Here is a 22,163-nt window from a genome sequence, read left to right as displayed (position 1 = left end):
GGGCCAGGGTGGCTGAGCTCAGCACAGACTGGGAAGCTTAAACAACTAGAAATTTCCTTTCTCACAGTCCTGGAGGCTGGGAGTCCAAGATTAGGGCCAACGTGGCTCTGGCGCAAGTCCTTTCCTGGCTTGCAGACGGCTGCCTTGGTGTGTGCATGTGAAGAGAGAGGCCTCTCTCTTCCTCTACTTTTAAGGCCACTGAATTAGGATTCACCCATATGACCTCATTTAACCTTAGTTACATTTCTAAATTTTTTTTTACATTTATTTATTTTTGATAGAGACAGAGCACAAGTGGGGGAGGGGCAGAGAGAGAAGCAGACACAGAATCCGAAGCAGGCTCCAGACTCTGAGCTGTCAGCACAGAGCCCAACGCAGAGCTCTCACTCACAAACCGCGAGATCATGACCTGAACCTAAGTCTGACACTTAACCGACTGAGCCACCCAGGTGCTCCTACCCTGGTTACATTTCTAAAAGTCCTATTTCCAAATATGATCACATTGGAGGTTAGAGCATCAACATATGAATCTCGGGGACACACAAAACAGTTCATAGCACAGAACCCCCAAGAGGGTCTTCCTGTGACCATATCAAGAAACAAGTTGATGGGGCACCTGGGTGGCTCAGTTCATTGGGCATCTAGCTCTTGATTTTGGCTCAGGTCATGATCTCATGGTCATGGGATCGAGCCCCACATCAGGTTCCACACTGGGCATGGACCTGCTTGGGATTCTCTCTCCCTCTCTCTGCCCCTCTCCTGCTCGTGCTTTTTCTCTCTCTCAAAATAAACAAGTATTTTTTTTAAAAAGAAGAAGGTGACAACAGCAAAAGGTGGAAGCAACCCAAATAACCATTGATGGACAAAGGGATAAACAAATTGTGGCCCATCTATATAATGGAGTATTATTCAGCCTTAATAAGGAACTTCTGCGGCGCCTGGGTGTATCAGTCAGTTGGGTATCCAACTACTCTTGATTTCAGCTCAGGTCATGATCCCAAGACCCGTGTCAGGCTCTGTGCTGAGCGTGGAGCCTACTTAAGATTCTCTCTCTCTCCCTGTGCCTCTCTCCCCAACTCGTGCAGTCTCTCAAAAATAAGATTCTCTCTCTCTTCCCCTGCTCCTCTCTCCCGCTCACATGTGCGCTCACTCGCTCTCTCTCTCTCTCTCTCTCTCTCTCTCAAAAATAAAAACAAAAAGGAAAGAACTCCTCACACCTGCTGCACCGCAGGTGAACCCTGAGGGCACTGTGTTCGGTGAAAGAAGCCATCACAGAAAGACAAATCCTGTGTGGTTTCACGTCTATAGGAGGTACCAGAATCTGGAGTGGTCAGATTCACAGAAGCAGAAAGTAGAGACAGTGGTGCTGGGGAGGGTGCTGGGGGGGGGGGGGTGGTGAGCGTCTGATGGGGAGGGAGTTCCAGTTTGGGAAGATGGAGAAGTTCTGGAGACGGGTAGTGGGGTGGATGCACAACAACATGAATATACTTAGTGCCCCTGAACTATGCACTTAAAAATTATTAAAATAAGTTTTTTGTTACATATATTTTTACCAGAATTTAAAAATTAAAAGACAAAAAACAGAGGCCCTGGTCAAGTCGCCTCTGTGCCTCATTTTCCTCATCTACGAAAGGTGGGTAACAACACCTGCCTTGTACACTGCCAGTGAGAACTGAAAGAAATCAATGTAAAGATCTTAGGAAGGTGCCTGACACGTGAAAAGCCTTGATACATGCGAGCTGCTACTAGTTTTTACTATTATTAACTTATGGAAGTTAACTACCAGAATTAAACAGCTATCAAAAGTTCAAAAATAGTTGTTTCTTTGAAATAGAACTAGAAGATGGGAAGGCTCCATGTAAGAATAGATTTTTTTAATTAGAAGCCCCATATATTTGTTACTGTGTTAGCAATTAAACATCCACTTCTTTAAAAAGCTCTATTAGAGAATCAGACATACAAATATATAGAAATAAACTTGAAATTCTACAGGAAAACACTTTCTAGCAAAATAAATAAATGGGGAAACAACAGAGAAAAACTGGACCCCAAAGCAAGTGCCGGTGGGAGGGCTGCAATCAAACTCCTTCCCCAGCCTGCCCGTCTCCAAGAGCAGGAGGGGTCAGCAGGCTGAGGAGGGAGCAGCTGCTGACAGCTGAGCCGGCTGCCTCTTCTGCATGCAGCTTCCCAGCTCCTAACTCTGGTAGGTGTCCCCACAAAGAGGGGCCAAGAAAAAGGCGGAGAGTCTTCCTGGAGAATGAGTGCACGAGTGTTGTGGTCAGAAAACAGGAAAGCACAGCCTAGCTAACTCCAGGTGCCAGAAGGATGCAAAAGAATTTTTTAGAAAGGAAGCTAGCTCCACTAAGAAGCGAACAACCTAAACCCTACGCTTCTGGAGCAAGAGCTGTCCTACGATGGCAATAGGAGAGCGCCCAGTCACCGAACTTCCAGTTCTTCGGCCACATCCTAATGCAAGGCTACAACGCAAAAAAGGCCTGTAGAGCAGGAAGGTGTTAAGTGGAAGGAAGCAGCCAGACAGAGAAGACAGAAGGAGGAGTGAAGCCTGCAGGAGAAGCACAGGGCCGTCCACGGGCAGGAGCAGGGAAGATCCATGGCAGCCGCCTACAGGCCTGCAGGGACACAGGGCACGAGGACACATCTGCCAGTTTCTACAAGAAAGGCCAGAAACCCAGATTTTCTTAAATCCCCCAATCTATTCAAATGTTAACTTATTTTTTTATATTAAATATAACTTATTGTCAAATTGGTTTCCATACAACACCCAGTGCTCATCCCAACAGTCGCCCTCCTCAACAACAAATTTTTTTAAGTGTATGTATTTATTTATTTTTGAGAAAGACACAGCATGAGTGGGGGAGGGGGAGAGGGAAGGAGGGAGGGAGGGAGGGAGGGAGGGAGAGAGAGAGAGAGAGAGAGAGAGAGAGAGAGAGAGAGAGAATGCCAAGCAGGCTCCACACTGTCAGCACAGAGCCCGACACGGGGCTCGAACTTATGAGCTGAAACCAAGAGTCAGTCACTTAACTGACTGAGCCACTCAGGCGCCCCAACAACTAATTGCATTTTTTAACACTATGTGGGCCAACACTGAAAAATAAGTGAAAGTGCGTCTTCAGGCTGACAGTGTCTCTGCCAGAGAGCTAGCCTGCCTTCTTGCCCCTGCTGACCCCAGCCCAGGAGCTGTGAGGACGAGATGAGACCCACATGCAGAGGTAGCATCCACCCCACACCTGGCCTACAGGGAAAACCCAACAATTTGCCATCAGCCTGAGTGCCACCACCCCAACCACAGCCTGCCTAGGTGGCTGCACACTCCTGGGGCTCCAAGCTACCAAAAGCAGCATTTCTCCCCTTGGTGGTGGAGCCCAGCTGGTCTCCCACCAAAGTCTGATAAAGGTGTTCGATACACAGCCCCACCAGACACCTTGAGCAAGAGCTCTGTCGGGCCTGAGAGGGCTCTCACCTTCTCCTGGTTTTCTCAAGAGCTTCCTCCTGGCTGTTGGGTGTGATGAAGAGAAGACTCAAAGTGAAAGCTGAAGACCTTCTGTCTGCACGCTGCTAGTAATCATGGCCACTCTGCCTGGTTAAGGACAGAGCCAACTGGCACTGTTGGCACACACTCTCTCCACATATGCTAAGCACCTGGCCCCCATCCTCCCTCCTGGAGACAGACACAGAACCCAAGCAAAGAACCCACCAGCGCAGCAGACCTGACCATGGGAGGTGTTCTCTGGCATGAAGTCCAGCCTCCACCACTGACTAGTTCTGCAATCCTGGTCCAATGTGTATGTGATGCAAGTAAAAATGTGACTCACTGACAGAGAGATGTCATGACTGCTACCACCGGTCTAGGACAGAGAAGAGGAATCAACTGTAGATCTTCCTCAACCTACATGTTAACATACTGAATGCTGGATTCAAAATGACAAACAGAATGGTGGTCTGGGTACAAGATGATTGTTGCCCTCGTGCTGATGGGCTGACCGGGAGCTGAGGCCACTGCCCAGAAACACAGGAGGATCGTACCACATACCGCTAGCCCAGGAAAAGATGTACATTCAAAATTCCAAGTACAGTTTCTATGGAATGCATACCATTTTCACACCATCATAAAGTTGAAAATATGTTAAGTTGAACCATTCTAGATCTGGGCTTGCCTGTACAGGGACCCAAAGACACACCACAGCAAGGCCCCAGTGTACATGTGCCCCACACAACAAACAACAGACCATGCCTGCACTGCATGTGTTCTCAACACTGTGGTCCTGGAAGGACCAGCTCCAAGGGCAGGCAGGGCACATGCTGGGCCGAGACTCTTGGAAGGACAAGTAACTGGAGACATGTGGCTAAAAAGCATTGCCAAACAGGCAGAGAAAAAGCCTCAACAAGCACAGGGCAGAAGCCAGGGCAGTGGACAAAGCTGAGTCCAAACAAGAGCACAAGAGAATTAACTCGAGGAACTCTGCAGGGTTACACCTGCCACAAGAAAGGGAATCGACAAGAGCCGTTTCACGGACACTCTACTGTGTGCAAGCACTGCATGAGCCCAGGAGAACTCAGTGCAGCAGGGAGTTTACCACTAATCCCAGTTCACAGGTTAAAAAGCAGAGGTCTCAATAATTATAGGACTAGCCCAAGGCCACAGGTTAATAAACATCAATTCAAAACCTGAACCCAGATTGTCTCACAGCAAAGTCAAGTTCTCAGTCTCCACATGACACCAGATACTGGTCCAGTCAATAAAGAAAAAAAGGAGGTATCAAAGGAGATACAAAAAGAATTATCATGATGGAGGGAGATAACATGAAGGTACCAACCAGGACTGGCCTGGTCCACGGAGGACTATGCGGCAGAGCCAAGAAAGGGTGAGAAAGAGGGTCTCGTAGGCTTGAGGGGAAATGAGGCCCTGAGGAGAGAAGAGCAAGTCTTAAAAATGACGCAGTCAATGGGCTTCTCTGTGGAGTGATAAACTGTTCTGGAATCAGTGATGCCGGCTGCACTTGTGAATGTACTAAAAGCCCCTGACTTGCACACTTTAGAAGGGCGACTTTATGGCATATGACTTCCATCTCAGTGCTGTATGGGAGCAGTCGGTGGGCTCACAGATGGGCACATCCCTGAAGAGGAGCTCTGAAAGGTTTCTTTTTTTTTTTTTTCCAATATATGAAGTTTATTGTCAAATTGGTTTCCATACAACATCCAGTGCTCATCCCAAAAGGTGCTCTCCTCAATACCCATCACCCACCCTCCCCTCCCTCCCACCCCCCAACTCTGAAAGGTTTCAATGCTGATAACAGCCCACAGAGAGGACACTGGGTGTCCTCTACTCAGCAACAAATGAAGAAAGGACACAAACACAGCCCCACCCCCCGAGGCCTGACCTCCAGTAAATCTTGAAGGACCCTGCCCAGAGAGCTTCCTACCTGCAAGCCCTGAGGACAGAGTCACTGGTCCCCTGTGCCCTGGGGTGTCCTGGTGGACAGGGATAAAAATAACATCCTCCTAAGGTGGACGTGAGGACTGTCCAGGGCAAAGTTCACTGCAAGGAACCAGAGGCACCAAGAGTGCCTGCGTGTGTCAGCTACCATGGTGGTCACGCGTGGAAGACGTGACGTCTGCAGCCAGTGCGTCAAGGTGGCTACAAGCTCAGCTCCAGATGCGACTGCCTGGCCTGCATCAGCGCCTCCACATACTGACCTGAGTTACATTTCTTAAACTCTATGTCTCGGTCTCCCCAGCTATGAGATGGAGATGATGATGGTATTTACCTCAAAGGACAGTGTGAATATTAAGCAAGATAATCTGAATCAAGTGCTCAAAATACCTGGAAAACAGTAAGTGCCCAATAAATGTCATCAATTATCATTAGTCAGGGAGCAGGAAGTTGTTGGTCAGAGAGGGCTTCCGTGAGGAAACCTGGCCTGAGTTTCACTTGTTTTAAATTAACGACCACACATCTCAAGTGAACATTAAATACAGCCTAGCCTTCGAACTCTTAAGAAGCTAGCTTCCCTCTCTTGAGACAACTGTGACAAATATCAGATGGGTACAAATTCTATATAGCTCCTTGCATCAAGAAGTCAAGTCAAAAAATAAAATCATAAAATATAAAGTCTATCCACCCACCAGGTGCCTCCTGGGACCTGCTGTAACCACCAAAAGGCAGCAGAGGACAGGTGCCATTTTGAGAACCAGCTGCCAGTCTTGCCCTCTTGGAGTCCTGTGACAATGTGGCCTCCCTGAGGCTGACAGAACCCTGGAGAGAGGCCTAAACATGCAGCTGAAGCCCCAATCATACAAGAAGCCAGGCAGACAACACAAGGAGCAGAGAGGAGCCATGCTGGCCACGCCTGGACCAGCCCAAACTGGGCTCAACCCACACTCATAACCAAAAACAAAGATTGCTATTTGAAGTTCCCAATCATTGTTGGGATGCTCTGTTACAAAGCAATAGATACTTTCTTTCAACTCTTTCTTCAACTCTCCAATAACCTTACCCCTTAATTCACAGAAAAAGCACAAGGCTTCAAGTGTGAACTCTCCCAACTTCCTTCCATCAAACCTACCAACCCTAATCACCACATCCACTGCATTCCCTCCTATTACAATGGAGAAATGGTCCTTGCTCCCACCAAGACCAGCCTCTCCACCTATGCTCTGGACCCCACCCTTCATGCCTTCCCAAGACTGCTCCTCTGGTATCTCCAGTCCCTCCTCCTTTGCTAGCACAGTCCCGTCAGTGTGCACACACTTACACACACACACACACACACACACACACACACACACACACACACACACCTCTGCCCCACAGACATTTCTTTTTTTTTTTTTTTTAATTTTTTTTTAATGTTTATTTATTTTTAAGACAGAGAGAGACAGAGCATGAACAGGGGAGGGTCAGAGAGACGGAGACACAGAATCGGAAACAGGCTCCAGGCTCTGAGCTGTCAGCACAGAGCCCGATGCGGGGCTCGAACTCACGGACCGTTAGATCATGACCTGAGTCGAAGTCGGACGCTTAACCGACCAAGCCACCCAGGCGCCCCCCCATAGACATTTCTCCAATCCCCGTTGACGCGATGCTTCCTTAAAGAGCTGTCTGCACTTACTGTCCCTAATCCCTCTCCTCCCATCGAACCTCTCTCCCCAGCATGCCACCAGACCACTTTTGTCAAGGAAGCCAATGAAGGAAGCCAATGAATTCCCAGGACCACCTCTCAGTCCTTCCCTCACTCTACATCCCAAAGCTTATCACAGTGAAGTACCAGCCTCTCTTAGCTTCTGCGACACCACACTCTCCGGGTTCCGTCCAGCACCCAGAGCTACTCCTGGTCAGCTTCCATATCCTGTGCTCACCTCCACAAGTGGACACACCCCCACGTTCCCCGTGGTCTCCCTTCTCTTCCTCTGTCAGGCATGTATAGCACAGGGTTTAAAAGTGCAGATCTGACAGTTCTGGTTCCAGCTTCTATCTGACTGATCTTCTTACTGATAATAATTATAAACTGCACAAAATATTTTTAAAAAACCCGCTATCTGAAGGTGTTGGAGAACAACCAAAAACACAAAGAAACTGGAGGGAGCACAATCAGTATAAGGAGAACAAACTATGAGCTCTGCACTGAAATGTCTTGTGACCTGCAGGCACTGCCCAGCTCTCACTGAGCATGAGGCAACAGTGCTAGGTGACAGCAGTGCTAAGCATCTCACTACAGGAAGAAAAGAGGTCAGAGTTCAGGACTATCAAAATGGCTGAAACTGAAAGGAAAAACCCAAAAGAAGCAAAAATCTCACACATCTGCATTAAATTCCTCCCAAATCCTTGACTGACTCCTAAACTGCAGATGGCGGGATGAGACACCAATAAAGCAAGCAAAAAAAAAAAAAAAAAAAAAAAATCAAACTCCCAGAAACAGAGCAGAAAAGTGGCTGCCAGGAGCTGGGTGCAGGGCACACAGGGAGAGGCTGGTCAAAGGGTCCACACACAGATGACTACGGTCTAAGAACGTCATGTAAGACACGGTGACTACAGCTGAGAACGCTGTAGAGAGCACAACTTAACTGAGGTTTTTTTGTTTTGTTTTGTTTCTTAAGTAGGCTTCATGCCCAGCACAGAGACCAATGCAGGGCCTGAACTCATGACCCTGAGATAAAGACTTGAGATCAAGAGTTGGATGCTTTACCAACCAAGCCACCCAGACACCCCAACCTAAGTGTTCTCAAACACACACACACTAAGATAAATATGTGAGGTGACAGATGTAACAACTAACCAGATGGGGAGAGTCCTTTCACAATGCATACATACATCAAATCATCATAACCTACTTCAATAACTTACAACTTTGTCAATTATATCTCAATAAAGCTGAAAAACTAAAAAGAAAAACAAGCAGAAAGCAACTGTTGTGAGAACAAAGAGCTAAGCAAAGACGCCAGCTGCTGTCCAGTCCTGGGAAGACAATTTAGAGTTTCAGTTCTGGCAAATTAGAAAGGTTTTCCATTAAAATCCTAGACAGGTCACACCTTAGAGGAGTAAAAACCATATTCCAGAACTAAAGGTCATGTCTTAAAACACAAGGCAAAACAAAACAGATCCACCCTACAGGCTACAAGCTTCTACAGGGTCAAGATGATCTCCCAGTAATTTAAGTCTGCCCTCACAAAACTCAAGATCCTTCATAGGATTAGAACCCCAAAGAGAGTCTCTATAATGCACCGTGCATAATGTTCATTGTATGATAAAAAATTACTAGACATGCAAACCAGGAAAAGGTGACCCATGATGAAGAGAAAAAACAATCTATAGGACCCACAAAGATCATATGTTGGAAGTGGCAGATGAGAACTTCAAAACAGCAATTATAATATATTAAAACATTTGGGGAAATGGTCAGAAGGAATGAAAATATTCATTAGCAGAGCTAATATTCATTAGCAAACGTGATGGAAAAACCAAAAGGAAATTCTAAACTGAAAAATACAGTATGTTAAATCAAAACATTACTGGATAGAATTAACACAATGATCACAAAACAGAAAACAGGGACTCAACATAGATGAATAGAAAATATACATATATAAATAGAAAGAAAAGGAATATTACAAATACAAACATTCAAAACCTATGGGAAAATGTCAAACCATGTAAAATAAGTATCACTGGAGTCCCAAGAGGAGAAAAAATATGAAGCAGAAAAAATATTTAAGAAATATTTAAGAGTCAATGGCCAAAAATTTTCCAAAGTTGATTAAACACATCAACACAAAGATCCAACGAACTAAATAAATCCCAAAAAGGAAAAACACAAAAACACTATACCTAGAAAAATTATAGTCAAATTGAAAAAGAAAAACAATAAAACTCATTTAAAATAAGTAAATAAAATACCTTAAACACAGTAGGAAAAAAGATACCAGGTGAACAAGAACGATAGCTGACTTCTTAGAAACAACAGATGCTAAAAGCACTTAAAAGTGCTAAAAGAAAAAAAGCTGTCAACCTAGAATTTTATATTCAACAAAAATGTCCTTCAAAACTGAAGGAAAAAGACCTTCACATCTTCACTGTACAGAACACACTGATGGTCACCAGAGGGGAGGTGGGTGAAATAGGGAGGATGGGAATTAAACACGGAACGAGAATTAAAAAGTACACTTATCATGACAAAATAAAATAATAATAAAAAAAAGACCTTTTCAGACAACCAAAAACAGAGACTCTGTTCCCAGCATATCCACAATGTAAGCGATACTGAAGGAAGTGCTTCAGGCTGAAATAAAATGATCCCACATAGAAAACGGATCTGCAAAAAGGAAAGAACAACTTCCCAACTCATTCTAAGGTGCTAGTATTACCGAAACCAATGATATCATATAAAAAGAAAGTCATTCACAAATCTCTTATGAATATATATAAAGTCTTCAACAAAACACTAGCAAACCAAATCCATCCACCTATAAAAACCATTATAGGGGCACCTAGGTAGCTCAGTCATGGTTGAACATCCACCTCTAGATTTCAGCTCAGGTCGTGATCCTGGAGTCATGGGATCAAGCCCAGCGTGAAGCTCCACACTGGTGGAGCCTGTTTGAGAGTCTCTCTCTCTCTCTCTCTCTCTCTCTCTCTCTCTCTCTCTCTCTCTCTGCCCCTGTCCCATGCTCAAGCTCTAAAATAAATTATAAAAAAAAAAAAAAAAAAAAAGCATTATATACCACACCAAGCGGATTTAACCTAAGACTCCAGAGTTGCTTTAACATCTGAAAATTAATATAATACACCGTATTGAGGGGCACCTGGGTGGCACAGGGTGGCTCAATCAAACATCCAACGTCAGCTCAGGTACAAGATCTAACCATTCATGAGCTTGAGTCCCCCACTGGGCTTGCTGCTATCAGCGCACAGTCCATTTCAGATCCTCTGTCTTTCTGTCTCTCTGCCCCTCCCCTGTGGGTGTGCGTGCTCTCTTTCTCTCAAAAATAAACATTAAATAAAATAAAATAAAATAAAATAAAATAAAATAAAATAAAATAAAATAAAATAAATCTACAGATTCAATATAACCCCAACCAAACTTCTAGCAAAAATTTCTGTACATAGTGAAGAGGTTATTCTAAAACTGGCAAGACAATTTTGTGGAGGATTAAAGGTGGAGGACTTATACTACCTTTAAATTACAGCAATTAATACACTGTGGTATTGACATAAGATAGAAAAACAGACCAAGAGAATGTAACAAAACCCAGAAAGAAGGCTGCACACGCATGTTCAATTAATTTATGACAAAGGCTCTAAAAAATGATGCTAGAATGATTACATAACCCCATGAGGGAAGGGCAGGGAGGAAGTATCCTGATTTCACCTGACATTAAAAACTAATGCAAGGGGCACCTGGGTGGCTCAGTCGGTTGAGCATCCGACTTCAGCTCAGGTCATGATCTCATGGTTCATGAGTTTGAGCCCCACATCAGACTCTGTGCTGACAGCTCAGAGCCTGGAGCCTGTTTTGGATTCTGTCTCTCTCTCGCTCTCTCTCTGCCCCTCCCCAATCACGCTCTGTCTCTCTCTCTCTCTCTCAAAAATAAATAAACATTAAAAAAAAAAAAAAAAAACTAATGCAAGAACTTAGCCTGGGTGGCTCAGTTAAGCGTCTGACTTCGGCTCAGGTCATGATCTTGCAGTTCACAAGTTCGAGCCCTGCATCAGGCTCTGTGCCTGACAGCTCAGAGCCTGGAGCCTGCTTCAGATTCCTTGTCTCCCTCTCTCTCTGCCCCTCCCCCTGCTCACGCGCGCTCTCTATCAAAAATTAAGTAAAAACATTTACAATTTGTTTAAAAATAAAAAACTAATGCAAGAAGGATTCAGAAAGGAAATCTGTATTTGCTTGGAGATGGAGGCAGGAAAGGGTGGGAGGGACGGTTCCCAAAATGAAATGAGGAAATCTGGGGGATGATAGACATTCACTACACTGTGGTGATAATTTCACAGGTATATACATGTCAAAACTTATCCAATTTTACACTTTAAACATGTGTGGTTTATTGTACATCAATTACATCTCCATAAAGCTGCTAAAAAGAAAAAGGTGAATCATAAACCAAAATACAAAAGCTACCACTATAAAACTTTCATAGGGGTGCCTGGCTGGTTCAGTCAGTGGAACGTGTGACTCGATCTTAGGGTTGTGAGTTCGAGCCCCACATTGGGTGTAGAGGTTACTTAAAAATAAAATCTTTAAGGTGACTCAATTAAGCGTCCAATTCTTGGTTTCAGCTCAAGTCATGATCTCGTAGTTTCATGGGTTCAAGCCCCACATCCAGCTCTGCATTGGCAGCACAGAGCCTGCTTGGGATTCTCTGTCTCCCTCTCTCTCTGCCCCTCCTCCACTCGTCCTGTCTCTGTCTCTCTCAAAATAAATAAACTTAAAAGAAAATGTTTTTGTTTTTTTTTTTAATTTTTTTTTCAACTTTTTTTTTTTTGGGAGAGAGAGAGAGAGAGAGAGAGAGAGAGCATGAACGGGGGAGGGGCAGAGAGAGGGAGACACAGAATCAGAAGCAGGCTCCAGGCTCTGAGCCATCAGCCCAGAGCCTGACGCGGGGCTCGAACTCACAGACCGCGAGATCGTGACCTGGCTGAAGTCGGACGCTTAACCGACTGCGCCACCCAGGCGCCCCAAAAGAAAATGTTTTTAATAAAATAAATAAAATCTTTAAAAAAGAAAACTTTTACAAAAAAAAAAAAAGATAGTGTCTTCACAACACTGGTGCAGGCAAAATTTTGTAAGGACACATAATAAACATAAAAGAAAACTACCAACAGGGCACTTGGCTGTCTCAGTCGGAGGAACGTGCAACTCTTGAACTTAGGGTTGTGAATTGGAGCCCCATATTGGGTGTAGAAATTACTAAAATATGTATATATATATTGACAAAAATTTACTTCACCTAAATTAAAATTTTCTGTTCATCAAAAGACACCATTAAAAAAAATAGGCAAGGAGTGAGTGCCTGGCTGGCTCAGTCAGTAGAACATGCAACTCTTGACCTTGGAGGTCATTTTAACTCTTAAAATGAATAAAAAAAAAAAAAAAAATCCAATGAAGAATGGATTAAAAACCTGACACTTCACAAGAAAAATACTTAAGTAGCTAATTAGCATATAAAAAGTTGTTCACTGGGGCACCGGGGTAGGTCAGTCCTTTAAGCATCTGACTTGGACTCAGGTCATGATCTCTCAGCTCTCTCTCATGAGTTCGAGCCCTTCAAACCCGTGTCAGGCTGTCTGCTGACAGCTCAGAGCCTGGAGCCTGCTTTGGATTCTGCTGTGTGTGTGTCTCTCACTCTCTCTCTGCCCCTCCCCCACTCGTGCTGTGTCAGTCTCAAAAAGAAAAAAAAAAGGTGTTCCCCAAAAAACCAAACCAAACCAAAGTTGTTCACCATCATTATTCATCAGAAAAATGCAAATTAGGGGCACTTGTGTGGCTCAAGCAGTTCAGAGGTTAAGCATCCAACTCTGGCTTAGGTCATGATCTAACAGTTGGGTTCAGTTTGTGAGGCTTGGTTTGTGAGTCTGAGTCCCGCATCGGGGCTCTGTGCAGACAGTTCAGAACCTGCTTGGGATATTCTCTCTCTCTCTCCCCCTCTCTCTCTCTCTCTCTCTGCCCTCCCCACTCACACTTTCTAAGTAAACTTTAAAAAAAAAAAACTTAAAAGAAAAATACAAATTAAAACCATAGTGAGATATCACTCACTACCAACTGAATAGCTAAAATTAAAAAGGCTGACATACATACATACATACATACATACATACATACATAAAAGACTGACAACGCCAAGGGCTGGCATAGATGTAGAGAAACTAGAACTCTCATACGTTACTGTGGGAGTGGAAAATGGTATCAGTTTGAAAAATAGTTTGCAGTTTTTGAAAAAAGTTCAAAATGTATCTACACTATGACCCTCAGCAGTACCACTCCTAAATATTTACCCCAAAGGAATAATGTACGTCCACAGAAGACATGCATAAGAATCTTCAGTGACTTTAGTCATACTAGCCAAAAAGTAAAAACAACCCAGACACCCATCAACAGGAAAAAAAACGTAAATTATATTTTCATACAAATGAGTACTACTCAAATGAAAAGCACAAACTACAGATATAGGCATTAAAATCAATAAATCTCAAGGGGCACCCGACTGGCTCGGTCAGTAGAGCACGCGACTCTTGATCTCGGGGTCATGAGTTCAAGCTCCATGTTGGGCATGGAGATTACTTTTTTTCTTTTTTTAATGTTTGTTTATTTTTGAGAGAGAGAGAGACAAAGTATGAGCAGGGGAGGGGCAGAGAGAGCAGAAGACACAGAACTTGAAGCAGGCTCCAGGCTCTGAGCTGTCAGCACAGAGCCCGATGTGGGGCTCGAACCCACAAATGGTGAGATCATGATCAGAGCCAAAGCCGGACGCTTAACCCACTGAGTCACCCAGGCACCCTGGAGATTACTTTTTAAATAAGTAAATAAGACCTAAAAACGTTACACTGAGCCAAAGAAGACATACACAAAAAAGCATATATTTTATGATTTCATTTACATGAAGTTTGAGGACCTGCAAAATTAATCTGTAATGACAGAAATCAGAACAATGGTTGCCTCAGGATTTGGGGTTGGTTGTAGTAACTGAAAAGGGACACAAGGAAACTTTTAGGAGTGATAGAAATGTTCTATATCTTGACACGAGTGATGGACACACTTTTGTGTACACACTTGTGGTGTACACATTTGCTAAAATTCATCAAGCATATTTAAGATCTGTACATTTTACTGGGTATAAAATATTCTTCAATAATTTTTAGTGGTAGAATATTTTTAAACAAATAAAAAATCGTACATTCTGTGTTAAAAAGAAGAAAGCTGCTTGCTGTACATGGATGTGACATGTTTTCTAAGAAGTCAATGGCTGAGGAATGGGGTGAGAATGAGACTAACTTCACGATACCCATTTTGATGCCTTCCGGAATTATACTCTGAGTTCAGACTACCCTGTGTATGAACCACAGGAGGTGAGAATGAAAAACACAACCTCTAGAGTCTGACCACCTAGGCTGAGTTCTGGTTCTCACATGTATTTACTGTGACCTTAGGTACATTTCTTAATTTGTGCCTCAATGTTCTCACATAAATGGTAATAGGAATATTGAGAGTAGCTATAGGAGCACCTGGGTGGCTCAGTTGGTTGAGTATCCGACTGGAATTCAGCTCAGGTCATGATCCCAAGGTCACAGGCTCAAGCCCCACATCGGGCTCCACACTGAGCGTGGAGCCTGCTTAGGTTTCTCTCACTTTCCCCCCCTGCCCACCTCTCTTGCACGCACATGAGCGCTCTCTCCCCAAAATAAAATTTAAAATGTTTAAAGAAAAAAAGATTAGCTATATCATTAAGTTGTTTTAAGAATTAAATGCTGGGGCACCTGGGTGGCTCAGTCAGTTAAACATCCAATTCTAGGTTTCAGCTCAAGTCATGATCTCATGGTGAGATCAAGGCCCGCATCAGACTCAGCACTGTCAGTGGTTAGGATTCAGCCTGCTTGGGATTCTCTCTCTCTGCCCCTCTCCCACTCCACTCATTCTCTCCCTCTCCCTCCCTCTCTCAAGATAAACAGACCAAAAAAACAAAAACAAAACAAAACAAAAAAAAAAGAATTAAGTGCTGTGTTAGATGCCAAAATAGAAAATTTAGCACTGGCTTTCACTCTCTGGTTTATAATAAATTCTGTACAAGTCATGTACCTGCTTTCTGTCAAAATGTCTGTTAGATCTCACAAGGATACAAAGATAATAAAACGGTAAAGCACTTTGTTTAAAAAAACAAAAAAGAATTAAATAAGATGGTATAGGTAATGTACTTTAAAATGTGCCTGGGCTTGTTTTCCTAAATAAATAAGGCTTTATTGGAACACATGCATGTGTGCACACAAATATGCCTGGTACGTAATCAGCTACCATTATTTAAAAATTTAAAACAGTATTTTGAAAGTCAGCCTTTTCCTTAACCTAAAGAAAAAGTAGGGGGAGGGGCTTTAGTCAGTCTGGCTGGGGTATAAATCCTGAGTCAATCACCTACTTTGTTGTGTACCAGTTTTCTCATCTGTAAAATGGGAAATAATAGTTTCTATACCCTTGAATTCTTGTGCAGATTAAATAGTTCATTCATATAAAGCATTTTAAGCAGCAGCACACAATAAACGATCAGTACATTCTGCTGTGCGTCTGTGTAAAAAAACTGCCATTACCAAGGTTTTAAACGTTACCCCTGTGCTGAGGTCCTATATGCCTGCAGCCTGACCTCTCCTCTGGGCTCCAGATTCTTCTGCGAGATACCTTCGTGCCAATGACCCGTGGGTAAGTCAGACATCGCCCACTACTTAAAGCCAAGAGAAAGCCTTACTTTCTACATCTAACCTACCATTAACGCCCTGCACCTGCCACCACCCCATCCTGCTTCCCCATCTCAGCTGACAATGCCACAGTCCCATCAAGAAGCCCAGACCTCACCTTGGGCCCTCTCCCCCACACCCTCTTCTCATCTATCAGGAAGTCCTAACAGCTCTGCCTCCCAAACATCTCCCTAAGTCGACCCCCAAGGTCTAAACTGCAACTACACCGCTCCCACCACCTCATCTCGCCCCCTCTCCTGCACGTCCTGCCTCCGTGATGATGGCCCTTCCCACCTTAACGTCCATCCCGGTCCCCCTCACAACTCAGGCACACACCTGCCAAGAACAGATGATTGCAAGGCCCACGCTGTACCCTGTGCTCCTATCTCCCCCTTACCCCAGCCACACATTAGTCTTATCTAGGTTCCTAGAGAAGATCCACTGCAAGGCCACTGCACGTGCTGTCCCCTCAATCTGGAACGCTCTGTCCCCCCGCTCTGCGGGGCTTGAACGCACAACCCTGAGATCGAGACGTGAGCTGAGATCCAGAATCTCGCACTAAACCAACTGAGCACCCAGGCGCCTGTCCCCCACTCTGCTCATAGCTGGCTGCTTCTCACCTTCCAGAGCTTAACTGACATGACTTAGAGTGGCCAAAATGGAAGAGAAACCAGAAAGGAAGGAACATGGAGAAGTAAACAGCTGAGAGTGTCAGTGATGGCCCCAGCACTGAAAGGCCAAAGGCATGGCAGGGAGTGGCAACAGGGGCAGGTGACAGGCGGGGCTGGAGAAGGCCACAGGGACAAGACAGGTGGGTACAGTGACGAAATGGGGGAGAGGCGAAGTGAGAGGCAGGGACTGAACAGAAATGACAGAGTGGGTGAGCTGGGGGTGACAGGGCACTGTTTCAGTGGTGAACTGAGAGCAGTGAGTGACTAGGGGGTGAACAAGGTAAACAGGTGTCAAGGCCACGAAGAGGCAGGTGGAGGTGTGTAGGAGACACCATAGCAAGGTCAGGAAGCCACTGAAGAGGGCCGATAAGGTGCACGGTGAAGGCAGAGATGATGGAGATGGAGGAAGAAAGGAGGCAGTGAACGGTAAGGAGACAGGCCAGGGAAGGGGACAGGTTCATGGAGCGCTGAAGCTACAACAGTGATAGAAAGAGGGGATGCTGACAGGAAGAGTGAGGGAACAGGGGACTGATTACAGTGGGCACTGGGGAGGGGAGTCCCAAAGCAATAGGCAGAGACGGGGACAGGCAGAGAGGGGGGACAGGTGGGAGGGACAGGCGGGGGGGGGGGCAGGCTGGGGGGAAGCAGGCAGGTGGGGAGCAGGCAGAGAGGGGGACAGGCAGAGGGGGGACAGGCAGAGAAAGGATAGGCAGAGGGGGAGCAGGCAGAGGAGGGAGGAGGCAGGGGGACATAGGCAGAGGAGAGATAGGCAGAGGGGGAGCAGGTGGGGGGAAGCAGGCAGTGGGGGGGAGAGCAAGCAGAGGGTGGGAGTAGGAGGTGGGGAGACAGGCAAAGGAGGGATAGGCAGAGGAGAGACAAGGCAGAGAGGGAGCCAGTGTGGGGGGGGGGTGGGCAGAGGAGGGAGCAGGCAGAAGGAGGGAGGGAGGGGGGAACAGGTGGGGGAGCAGGTGGGGAGGAGGGAGCAGGCAGAGGGAGGGAGGGAGGAGCAAACGGGGAGCAGGTGAGGGGGAAGCAGGTGGGGGGAGCAGGTGGTGAGGAGGGAGCAGGCAGAGAGAGGGAGGGGGGAGCAAGCAGGGAGGAGCAGGCCAGGGGGTGGGGGAGAGCAGGCAGAGGGGGGAGCAGGCAAAGGTGGGGAGCAGACAGAGAAGGGGGAAGCAGGTGGGGGCAGGAAGGGGAGGAGAGCAGGCAGAGGGGGGAGCAGGCAGAGGTGGGGAGCAGGCAGAGGGAGGGGGGGGAGCAAACGGGGGAGGAGCAGGGGGGGAGCAGGTGGGGAGGAGGGAGCAGGCAGAGGGAGGGAGGGGGGAGCAAACGGGGGGGAGCAGGTGGGGGGAGCAGGTGGGGAGGAGGGAGCAGGCAGAGGGAGGGGGGAGCAAATGGGGGGAAGAGCAGGTGGGGGAAGCAGGTGGGGAGGAGGGGGCAGGCAGAGGGAGGAAGAGGGGAGCAAACGGGGGAGCAGGTGAGGGGGGAGCAGGTAGGGGGAGCAGGTGGGGAGGAGGGAGCAGGCAGAGGGAGGGAGGGGGGAGCAAATGGGGGAGCAGGTGAGGGGGAAGCAGGTGGGGGGAGCAGGTGGGGAGGAGGGAGCAGGCAGAGAGATGGAGGGGGGAGCAAGCAGGGAGGAGCAGGCCAGGGGGTGGGGGAAAGCAGGCAGAGGGGGGAGCAGGCAAAGGTGGGGAGCAGGCAGAGGAGGGGGAAGCAGGAGGGGGGAAGCAGGAGGGGGAAGCAGGTGGGGGCAGGCAGGGGGGGAGAGCAGGCAGAGGGGGGAGCAGGCAGAGGTGGGGAGCAGGCAGAGGGAGGGAGGGGGGGAGCAAACGGGGGGAGCAGGTGGGGGGAGCAAGTGGGGAGGAGGGAGCAGGCAGAGGGAGGGAGGGGGAGCAAATGGGGGGGAGAGCAGGTGGGGGAAGCAGGTGGGGAGGAGGGAGCAGGCAGAGGGAGGGAAGGGGGAGCAAGCAGGGGTGGCAGGTGGGGGGGGTGGGGGGAGCAGGCAGAGGGAGGGGGGAAGCAGGAGGGGGAGGGGGAAGCAGGCGGGGTGGGGGCAGGTGGGGGGGGAGAGCAGGCAGAGGGGGGAGCAGGCAGGGGGGTGGAAGCAGGTGGGGAGAGGGGAGCAGGCACAGGGAGGGAGGGGGAGCAAACGGGGGGGGGGAGCAGGTGGGGGGGAGCAGGCAGAGGGAGGGGGAAGCAGGAGGGGGAGGGGGAAGCAGGAGGGGGAGGGGGAAGCAGGCGGGGTGGGGGCAGGTGGGGGGGAAGAGCAGGCAGAGGGGGGAGCAGGCAGGGGGTGGAAGCAGGTGGGGAGGGGGGCACTAAGAAACAGGTCAGGGCACTGATGGTAGGGGTCCCTACTGAAGGGAAGAGAGAAGGAGCAGGGAGGAGGTGGGTGGGACGCTGACAGGACTGACAGACGGGAGACCTTGACAGGCAGGCACGGGGTGGACACTGATGGGGGGATGCTTCCTCGGGGGGCACTGACATGGGGGACACTGGCAGCACAGGGCAGGGCACTGATGGAGGGGACTAGGGACAGGAAGGAGGAACTGACAGAGGAGCGCGCTTGGGGGGGGCACCGATACAGGGGTCACTGACTGGGAGGGCACCAAGAATGGGGGTGGAGGTGGACACCGCCTGGGGGGGGGAAATGAGGGGAGGGAAGAAAAGAGGTGGGGGGAGTGACAGGGAGTGACCACTGATGGAGGGACACTGTTGTGGGGAACACTGACGAGGGAGGACACTGACAGGGGAACACTGACGGGGGGGAGGGACACTGTTGAAGTGGACGCTGACGGGGGGACACTGACGGGGGGACACTGACGGAGGACACTGACAGGGAGACAGTATCGGGGGAGGGACACTGACGGGGACACTGTCGTGGGGGACAGTGTCGGGAGGGACACCTGACAGGGGACACTGTCGTGGGGGTCACTGACGGGGGGGGAACACTGACGGGGGGACACTGTCGTGGGGGCACTGACGGGGGGGGGGGAGACACTGACAGGGTGCGCACGGCCGTGAGTGACAGAGGCGAACACTGACGGGGTGGACAGACGCGGGTGCACTAACAGAGGGGTGGCCACTGGCGGGTGAGCACTCGGGGTGGACACCTCAGGGGCACCGGCAGGCGCGGGCACGGCGGGGTCGGCGGGCGGCCGCACTCACCTGCCCCGCGGGCCGGGCGTCGCGGCGGCTCCTCGGAGGCCCGGGTGGAGGCCAGGGCGCTGGCGGAGGCGAAGCCCGGGCGACCTGGGGCTAGCCGCACGCACATGGGCCCGGCCGGGCGCGGCGCCCACGGACACGGCGCCCACGGACACGGCGCGGGCCGGCCGGCGGCTCGGGACCGGCTCGGGCCGCGGGCGGCGCTCGGGTCGCTCCAAAATGGCGGCAGCGGCGGGAGCGCGCGCGCACGCCGGGGGCGGTGCCTGGCGCGGAGGGGTGCGCGTGCGCGCCGGGGCGGGGCGGCGGGCGGAGCCGCGCTCGTGGGCGGGGCTGTGTTGTGGGAGGAGGCGGGGCCGCGCGCTCGCCACGAAGCGCCGGCTAGCTCGAGCGCGGGGGTTGGACCGCCTTGGAGCGCGGTGGGGTGGCGAGCGGCCTTATTTCGCTTTTCCCTCTGGGGTGCTACTGAATAATGATGCGAATATACAAGCGTAATTAACTTGCTTGGGGGTAATGCACTTGCGGTAATGAATTTGCTAATGCCATGTCAGCAACAGAGCAACCCCTCCAGATGCCCGAAATGATTTGAGGGTCACATACCCCGGGCAGGGGTCTCCCTGTTTTCTGCAGGCCTTCCTCTCTGCTCGAAGGTCTTTCCCACTGGGTGTTTCCTGAACCCCTCAGCATGTGGGGTGGGCACGGCCAAAGCAAGAGTGAGCAGTGGTCAGCCGTCTGTACCCCGTACCGAGGTCCCCTCTCCGTCCTGAGCAGCAGCCACCAGACTTATTCTTTTTTCCAGATGCAATGTTTTGCACATTGAAATATGTGCAAATTAAATTTTTTTGGATTTGTTTAATCCAATCAAACTAATCTCTAAGATGAAAATTATTATTTCAGGTGTCAGGAATATCCAACTTGCCAGGTACAACTGCACACCCCTCCAAACTCACCGAGGCCGTCCGACAGTGCATCCGAGCCCTTGCTATGCTAAACTTTATCAGTAGACGGCGCAAGAGAGACGCTGCGCTCTGGGGGAAGGGGTTTTTGCTCTGGGGCTTGCTCTGCGGTTGCAGGAACTGCTTCCCCAGTTGCCTGTCTTCCCGGCATCCAGGTCCGCGGCCCGCATCTCAGTACCCCTTTGGGTTACTTTATAGCAGATGTCTCTAGTGAGACGTCTTCCCCTGAACACTTTTCCCCAGCATTCTGCGGTGCAGATATCTGGCAAGTTCTGTAGGGTGAGCTTCCAGGAATTGGAGGTTAAAAAAAAAGCATCGGCCTTACAATTGAGAAAAGAAACGCCCTTCAAGCCCTGCAAATGAAGGCCCCTTACAACCAAAGCTGGAGGTGCAATGGATTGAGCAGCAGAATGGGGGGCTCAGGGCCAAGGGGCCTAATGCCAGAGATGTTTCCAGTGATTTTCCCACTATGTAAGCGCCTGCAACCCTCTACCTGATCTTGTTCTTCCTGCGCTCAGGCCAGAGAACCTGAGGTCTGCCTGGGCCCTTCTCTTAGATTCCACACTGGATTTATCAGCAAATCCCTCCACTTTTAAATATGGCCAGTTCTCCACAACCACACCCTGGTCCAAGACCAGTTTCTCTTACCTGACTGACAACAGCAGCCCCCCATGGATTCCCTGCTTCTATTTTGGCATTTTTGCTAGAGGCCAGCTTACATCAGCATAACACCTAGAGGGATCAAATGGAAACAAGTCCATCACACCCCTCTCCCAGGGGCTTCCAGCTCACACAAGGAGAAAGCCTCGTCCTTGCTGTGGCTCACAAGGTCCTACAGGATCTGATCCCATCTCCCCTACTCTACCCGTGTTTATTTGCTTCTAATTACGATAACCTCCTGCCATAGCCCACTTGCACGTGTCCTTCCTCTAGTTACTGCTGTGCCTACTAACTTCCCTCCTAGATCTTACTCATTCAGCCCCTTCTCAGTGAGGGCTTCGCTGACCTCTCTATTTCACAGCTGAAGCCTGCATGCACACATGCACACTTCAAAGCCTCTTTCCCCTGTTGTTTTTTTCTGCCTTGTATCAATAGTCATGGTCCAATAACCGGACGGAAACCACACAATGACTTCAACAGAGAAAGCTTGGTATAAAACTATTGAGGGGCGCCTGGGTGGCGCAGTCGGTTAAGCATCCGACTTCAGCCAGGTCACGATCTCGCGGTCTGTGAGTTCGAGCCCCGCGTCAGGCTCTGGGCTGATGGCTCGGAGCCTGGAGCCTGTTTCTGATTCTGTGTCTCCCTCTCTCTCTGCCCCTCCCCCGTTCATGCTCTCTCTCTGTCCCAAAAATAAATAAACGTTGAAAAAAAAATTAAAAAAAAATAATAAAATTATTGATAGCAAGGGATTATCATAAA

The 22,163-nt window shown here is 48.7% G+C and overlaps 1 protein-coding gene across 6 annotated transcripts in view; it reads right to left on the bottom strand.

Annotated features, from left to right (window-relative positions):
- The window catches only part of PPP6R2 (protein phosphatase 6 regulatory subunit 2), an 84,386-nt gene extending 64,360 nt beyond the window's left edge, over window positions 1–20,026 (bottom strand). For all 6 annotated transcript variants that reach the window (XM_023257665.2, XM_023257666.2, XM_023257667.2 and 3 more), the window contains exon 1: window positions 19,795–20,026. The gene's annotated coding sequence lies outside the window, so the exon portion shown is untranslated. The remainder of the gene's footprint in view (window positions 1–19,794) is intronic.
- Window positions 20,027–22,163: the final 2,137 nt, after the last annotated feature.

This window comes from Felis catus, chromosome B4 (genome assembly GCF_018350175.1).
Source record: "Felis catus isolate Fca126 chromosome B4, F.catus_Fca126_mat1.0, whole genome shotgun sequence".
NCBI classification, from domain to species: domain Eukaryota; kingdom Metazoa; phylum Chordata; class Mammalia; order Carnivora; family Felidae; genus Felis; species Felis catus.
This window is presented reverse-complemented; position numbering and strand designations above follow the sequence as displayed.